At 51.1% G+C, this 7,709-nt stretch overlaps 1 non-coding gene across 1 annotated transcript; it reads left to right on the top strand.

Moving 5' to 3' along the window:
• Positions 1 to 6,917: 6,917 nt before the first annotated feature.
• On the top strand, positions 6,918 to 7,108 carry LOC111753640 (U2 spliceosomal RNA). Its single transcript, XR_002788430.1, has one exon. It is a non-coding gene; the product is annotated as a U2 spliceosomal RNA (small nuclear RNA).
• Positions 7,109 to 7,709: the final 601 nt, after the last annotated feature.

Below are 7,709 nucleotides of genomic sequence, written 5' to 3'. Positions count from 1 at the left end.
AAATATGATTCATATCTGGTAATGTCCATGATTCCCCATTTGTCAAATGCCTTTGTTAGCTTACTCAACTGTGGACCAGCGGGCCACACACATCCTTGAAATGTCCCTTAAGTGTCCATTAAACCTATGTACCAGAAGTTAGGTGTGGAGGCACACCTTAATTCCAGCTCTTGGGAGGCTGAGGCAGGAGGATCAAAAGTTCAAGGCCACCCTGGGCAATTTAATGAGGTGCTGTCTCCAAATCAAAGGACTGGAGGGCTGGGAATACAGCATTTGCCAGCAGGCGGGAGGCCTGCTTGCTTGTCTGCTTGCTTCCTTCTCTATCTCTCTGTCTCTCTGTCTCTGTCTGTCTGATAGTCTCACTGTGTGGTCCACGCTAGCCTCAAACTTCAGGCAGTCCTCCTGCCTCAGTCTCCCAAGTGCTGTGATCACAGGCGCATGCCATTGCTTCCAGCTTCAGACCCTGGTTTTGATCCCAGGACTGGAAAAAATCTATATATACATGAGCCCGTTTTCCTCTTGTCCTTTATTTGTTGAACAAACCAGGCACTCTGTCCTTCAACATAGCCTGCATTCCGGATTCAGCTGATTGGGCTCTTGTGATGGCTTTCGGCCCTTCATTTCCTGCTGTTTGTCTGTCAGGATCAGAGCAGAAGCAGCATTTCTGTGGGCTCCAGTCCTCTGTCCAGGGGCTGTGTATTTCCTGTCATATCTGGGAGGTGAGGCACAGAGGCCATTGTCCCACTTACTGGTGTCAGACTGGCTCAGCCCCAGAGTGGTCAGGAACCTTCCCATCCCCCCTTTTCCAGGCTTTTAGCTGCTGCTGGTAAGGGCTGCTTAGAGCCCCTTTCTAAAATTAGGGTCTGTAGGGCCTGGGGATTTAGCTCAGCTGTGTAAGTGCCTGCCTGGCAAGTGTGAGGTCGTGAGCTCCAGTACCAAAAAACAAAAAAACAAAAACAAATGAACTAATAAAATTAGGGGCTTTCCACCAGTGGTTATCTAATTTATCATTCATTCTGCGTTTATTAGCTGGAATTTTCCTGTCAAGAATTTTTCCTTGCCAACTATTCAACTATTTGTTTTGCATAGGAAGGCTGGATCAATGTCTGTATTTTATTTTATTATTTTATTTTTTGTGGTTCTAAAGATTGAACCCAGGGCTTTTGCAATTAGCTCCATTCCCAGCCCTTGTATTTTTGATATTTTGAGACAGGGTCTTGCTAAGTTGTTAAAGTTACCCAGGCTGGGCTTGAACTTATGATGCCCCTACATGTATGTGTTTGCGTCTTTGGTTAGCATTTGGTAATAGTGAGCTTGTTCCATAGCCACCCCAGGAGCTGGGTTAGGTGGCTTGGAAGCAGTAGGTTTTCTCGCATGTGTTTGGGGCAGGGTCTTGGACTCAGAGGGGACAGCAGACAGCAAGGCCAGTGGCAGAACACACGGGGCATGGAGAAGAGCAGGAGGCGGGGTTGCCCCAGAGGCTGTGAGCAGACGCAGGTGCGGGGTGGGCAGTGGGGACAGGACTCCTTGGGTACCACTTCCAGATGACCTGGGGAAAATGCTCTTCCCTCATCTCAGAACCAGGGCATGTCTCTAGACCAACTGCTTTCAATTTTTTCCAGCCCCAGTCCACACTAATAAACACATCTGATGCTGTGACCAGTACCTACAGAGATGTAAAGAAAAGTTTCAAAAAGACCCCAACCACACTATGATATGCTATGATAGGCAAAGGATGCAGATCTAGTTAATTCTCTTTGATCCCCTCCTAGCCCCGTCCAGCCCTTGCTGTCAAGAGAAATGTCAGCGTTGGCCGTGACCAGGAACTGATCTCGGACTCTGAATCAGTGACAGCCCTTGTGTTGGCCCCTGGCTCAGTCTTCCTGCCCAAGCCTTGGTCTTGGGAAGAGAGGTGATGTGAAGTGGGAACCATGTCATCTGTAAGAGGCTGCTGAGTTGCAATCAGGCCACACTCGCAGACTACCACCCTGCCCAGCTGTGTCCCTCTCCACAGACACCTGCTGTTTTCACCAAACACAGAGGCGTTGGCTGCACTCTGGGGCCTGCACCCTGTTGATGCTGCCAGTGCTGCAAAGTCTGTATTTTGTCCTTCAACACAGCCAGGCAGGTGGTCACCACACAGGAGGTTGCTGGAATGAGGGTAGAGGACAACTGGACAGCAGGAGGTGTCATGGGTGACAGCACCCAGTTCCTTAGTTTCTTGATGCACCCTCATCTTGCAGAGGATGGAGAATGACCAGAGAATCAGCGAGTAAAGAGGTTCTGGGGAGTTGGCGGGGCTTTGGCCAGCGGGGGCTGGGGAGAGCACCTCCTCTTCGTCTGCCCCTCTCAGGAGATTTACAGTTCCAGCTCTCCCTCTTAGATCTGTGATCCCTTGTGAGTTCATTTTCGTACAAGGCACGATGAAAAATGATGGAGAAATATTCAAAGTTTTAAATAATTGAACTGCAGTAAGGGACACATTGCTGTTAACCCCTCTCAAAACCGCCTCTTCCGTCTGAACACACTCTCCCCATCATTTTGGCCCCGATCTGCAGCAGTTCTGGAGTCCTCTCTTGCGGGTTTTCAGCTGAGCCGTCCTGGCTGCCTCAGTGTCCTGAGTCCATTCAAAATGTTTCCTTTTCGTGGTCTTTGAGACTTTGGGGAGGAGCGAGGAGTCCCAGCGTGCCTGATCTCATGAGGAAGGTGGACCAGACACAGCCTGCCTTTCTGTCGGGTGGCGCCGGACAGCAGCATTCATTGTACGGCTAGTCACATTTCAAAGACACTCGAGAAAGCAGACCTCCTCAGCCGCTTCCGAAAGAGGGCACAACATGGGCTGAATGTGTCTCAGGAGAGGCGGAAGATTTTGAGGGGTTAACGGCAGTATCTCTTCAAACTTTTTTTGCAATTTGAACATTCTCCGAGCATTTGGATCGCTCCTTCCACATGGTATGAAGTTGGGTCTAGACTCATTGTTTTGCCTATAAGTTGTCCCAGCACCATTTGTAACTAAATTCTCTTAAGTCAACTATGTCTCTGTCTCTGTCTTCCCTCCTCTTCCTCCTCCCTTCCCTTTCCTGTCCAGTACCAAGTTACATCCCAACCCCAAATATATATAAATTTATATATAAATTTTCCTTTTTATTGGTACTGGGGATCAAATTCATGACTGCCTGCTTGCACGGCAGGTGCCTATGCCACTGAGCTAAATCCCCAGCCCCCAAATTTTAAATTAATATATAAAAAGTGATATATAAATTTTAAATTTTATAAATAAATAAATTTATATAAATAAATATATTATATATTATATATTATATAAATTTATATCAATAATTTATAATATTATATAAATAAATTTATATATATTTAAATTTTGAGACAGGCTCTTGCTAAATTGTCCTAACTGGGCTTCAATTTGTGATCTTCCTGCCTCAGCCTCCCGCAGTGCTGGTGTTGCGGGTGTGCACCACCAAGCCTGGCTGAATCTATCTTTTGTTTATGTCCTTTCCCACCCCCAGGCAACTGTTCCCACCCTGAGCCCCTCTGCTGCCCAGGAGTAAATTATGAATGCTTGAGGAAAACCTGCTTCTGTGATGACCACTGCTTCAAGTTTTTGGACTGCTGCCCGGACTACATCACCACCTGCAGTCCTGGTGATTCCCAAGGGGCTGTGGGTGGTGGAGGCCCCTGCCCAGACCTCAGGTGCTAGCCACGATGGGGGCAGGCGGTGCCTGCAGCCCTGACCATCCCAAGGCCCCACAGTGTCCACCGCATGTCAGCAGTGTATACAGATCCTCCTAGGGTGTCCCCAGGCTCCCTGCCACCTCTGCCGCCCTCGAGTGCTTTTCCAGGCCCTGCAGGGAGAGGCGAGCTGCTCGTGAAAGGGATCAGGATGGAAGATGAGGTGTTGGGTCCCACAGAACTGCTCAGCTTGCCTCGAAAGGTGTCTGCCTTCTTACCTGTCTTATACAGACTTTTGTCTGGGTTTGTTGTTGTTTGTCTTATTTTATTTTGAGACAGGGTCTCCCTACGCAATACGGGCTGGCCTTGCACTCACTTGTATAGTCCAGACTGGCTTGCACTCATGGAGATCCTCTTGCCTCAGCCTCCTGCATGCTGGGAATACAGGGGTGCACTACCATGCCCGGCTCTGCCATCTGTGTGTTTTTGTTTTTGAGATAGGGTTTCACTATTTAGTTCAGACTGGCCTTGAACTCATTGTGCAGCCCAGGCTGGTCTTGAACTTTTGTGATCCTGCTGCCTCAGCCTCCAAAATTAGGCAGACTTTTGAGCAAGACAGGGGAGCACAGAGAGCAGGACCATAGCAGCAAGGTGGGAGGAGGATGAGGACAGACGCTGTCCCCTGTCTCTCTCAGCTCGTCTCACTGTCAAGATGGTGCTGCACGTGGTGCTGAGGACTTGGAGTCTTCCTGGCCAGGGCAGGAGCAACCCAGACTGGGTGCAGAGCACGGTGAGTGCCTCAGAAGTGCCCACAGCAGGTGCTGCCCGCCCCAGGCAGTGATGACCCAAGGACAAAGGATCCCTGAGCTTGGCTGAGTTCCCCTGCTATGATGGCTTTCAGGGTAGAGCTGGCGTTTCTGCCCATGGACGTGAAATGTGAATTTCATTTCATTTTTAATATATCTTGAAACATTATTCTTTTCACACACCCCCTCCCTCCACACCTCTTAAAAATGTAGAAAACAAGACAGGCATGGTGGTGCACACAGGCAATCTCAGCGTTTGAAAGGCTGAGGCAGGAGGATTGCTGCAAGTTTGAGGCCAGCATGGGCTACGTAGTGAGTTCAAGGCCAGTCAAAAAAAAATGTAGAACACATTCTTAACTTTCAAACTATATGAAAACAGGCAGTGGTTTGCTGACCTCTCCTACTCCATGCCCTCCATTCCTTCGGGGTTCTGGCTGCAATCCTAATCTGTGCGGAGCACTCAGCCAGCACTGGGGCCAGGCCTGGGCACATGGATCCTGGTCCCAGTCAGGGCAGAAGGAGAAGCAGCACGGGGAGGTGGGGAGGGGGGTGGGGCCCAGGGGCAGTGGACCTAGCTGCAACCGATCTTACCACTTACCCTCCGGGTCCTTTGGGACCCCTTTAGCCTTCCTCTTGCTTTTTGTTTTATGTTTTTTGAGTCAGGGCTCTCACCATGTGCTTCAGGCTGGCCTTGAACTTGCTATGTAGCCCAGGCTGGCTTCGAACTTGCAGGGATCCTCCTGCATCGGCCTCCCAAGGGCTGTTTCCTCTTCTGATTGCTGAGCTGGCCAGAAGGGCGGTGATTAATTGGAAGTAAGTGTGGAAAGGTATGGCCTGTGCTTGTCCCAAGGGAGGGACCAGGGCTCTGCTTGGTGCTCTCTTAGGTCCAGCAGCTTCTCCAAAGCAGCCTCCTGGGCACACAGTTCTCCTTCTCCGTGAAGGGAGTCAGGAAGAGAGCCTGAGTCCTCCTGGAGCACGGATCACCTGTCCCCACCACAGCCCGTGGGACCCATGCTGCTGGGTCTGCAGTGTCAGCCTTTAGCTCCCGGTGGTTTCTCAGATCCCCTAACCACGGGACAACTGGACCTGCAGTTGCATGAAGACACTGAAATGTGTACGGGCACAGCATACAAATCTGGAACATTCCATTGGCTCCTGGTGGTATTTTGTTGTTGTTACTGTTTGACACAAGGTCTCACTATGTAGCCCAGGCTGACCTCAGACTTACATAGATCCCCCTGCCTCAGCCTCTAGAGTGCTGGGATCACAAGTATGTGCTACCACGCCCCGCCTGACTCATGGTGTGATTCACTGGGCTGTGGTGGCTACAGGGTCATATCAAACATTTCTTGAAGGTGAAAAATGAGATCTCAGCCCTGTGTCCTCTCCCTTCATGTGTTCCCTCGGTCCCAGGTGGCGGCCTGCAAGTCTGAGGCAGCCTGGTCTGCGTATTTGCATCTCTTTGTGGGGTTGAAAGCAGAGGCAGAGGCCCCCACACCTGGATGTCTCTTGGGAGCAGGATGGCAGACTTGGGGAGGCAATGCTAGGGTACGTGTGTCCTTCTGAGCATAGACTTCTTCCTCTAGTTCCCCAGAAAAGTCCCCGCCCATGCCTTCTCCCTCAGTGCTCTCCCGCATGACACTGTCACTTTTGGCCCCTCCTGTTCCCATGCTGAACGCCTAGGCACGGCTCCTTCCTGCTGTGCTGGCCCCTGACTCTTCTCTAACTGCTCTCTGCCCAGGTCAGAGGCCCTGAACCTCAGCCTGGTGCTGCCAGCTCCTTGCTCCAAAGCTTCCTCTTTGTCCCTCAGCCCCGGGACAGAGGCCAGCTGCCTGCTTATGGCAGCCGAAGCATCCACGCTGGGGCTCACAGCCTGCTACAGATCCTTTCCCCCTTCCTGGACAGAGCCAAGGGGACCGATCTGGCTTGGGTTCTGCTTGAGCCCCCCAGGCTGCTGATGATCTGACCTCTAGTCTCCAGGGGGTGGCGCTGGCCGAGATATCTGAGCTTTGGGTACAAAGCCCAGCTCTTGACTAGGGGGTGTGTCTCACTTAGCTTCTGGGAATGATTTGCTTGGGACACAATCCCAGCAACGGGGTTAGAGAAGGAGGAAGAGAGAACCAAGCTTGGCAAGAACCAGCAGCAAGATGCGCAGTCTGGGAGGTTGGGGCAGGAGGGTGCGAGTTTGAGCCCAGCCTGGGCAACTTAATAACTGAGGGCTGGGGATGTAGCTCAGAGTGAACGCTGTGGGTTCAATCGCCATCAGGAAGAGAAGGCAGGGGGCGGGAGGGAGGAGGGTGGAGAGACAGCATGAGAAGAAAAGCCTTGAGAAACATGTCTGAGAGCTGTCAGTCCAGGGACAGACCCATTTGCGCTCGCACACCTGATGTCTGTGCAGAGCCAGACCCGAGAGTATCCCTGGGGATCGCTTCTAGAGCTCTTGGCTGAGTTCAAGTGTGGTGTCTGTCTAATCAGTTTAAGTATCAGATACACCTGTAGCCGAGGATCATCGGCTCCATGGGAGTTTTGGAGCTGGGAGATGGAATAGGAGTTTGCTCCGTCAGCTCCACACAGGGACCTGGTTTTGCAGCACGTCCAGGAATGGCGCCCCACCTCCACACACAAGGAAAGAGGACACTGCCCACCGTCAAGACCAGGGGTCGACGGGACACGCAATACGGGTGATCCCTGCAGACTCGGCACTAAGAGAAAGAAGCCAGATACAAACGTGTGCAGGCACAGCCCATCACCGAGACACCCAGGCACAGGCGGGGCTGTGGTGGTGTTGGAGCTGAAGATAGCAATCATCCTGAGCGGTGGAGACTGGACGGGACTCAGGGAGGCTGTCAGGTGCTGAAGGGTTCTGGATCTTGAGCTGAGAGACAGAAACATCCTGGGAGCACACACGTAAAAATTCATCAAAGTGAGAGCCAGAGGCAGTGATGCACATCCCTAATTCCAGCTACTCAATAGGTTGAAGCAGGAGGATCTCGATTCTTTTTTATGTTTTGTTTTGTTTTTTTGAAACAGGGTTTCACTATGCAGTTCAGGTTGACCTTGAACTCACTTTGTAGCCCAGACTGGTCTTGAACTCACAGTGATTCTCCTGTCTCAGCCTCTAGAGTGCTGGGATTACAGGTATGTGCCACCAGGCCTGGCAACTTACTCAGATTCTGTCTCAAACTAAAATTTTAAAAGGGTTAGGGAGTTAGCTCA

The sequence above is a fragment of the Cavia porcellus genome, unplaced genomic scaffold (genome assembly GCF_034190915.1).
Source record: "Cavia porcellus strain 051 isolate PalLab524CR breed Dunkin Hartley unplaced genomic scaffold, mCavPor4.1 scaffold_14, whole genome shotgun sequence".
NCBI classification, from domain to species: Eukaryota; Metazoa; Chordata; class Mammalia; order Rodentia; family Caviidae; genus Cavia; species Cavia porcellus.
Note: the sequence above shows the minus strand (reverse complement) of the source record. Positions and strands in the feature narration are given on the sequence as shown.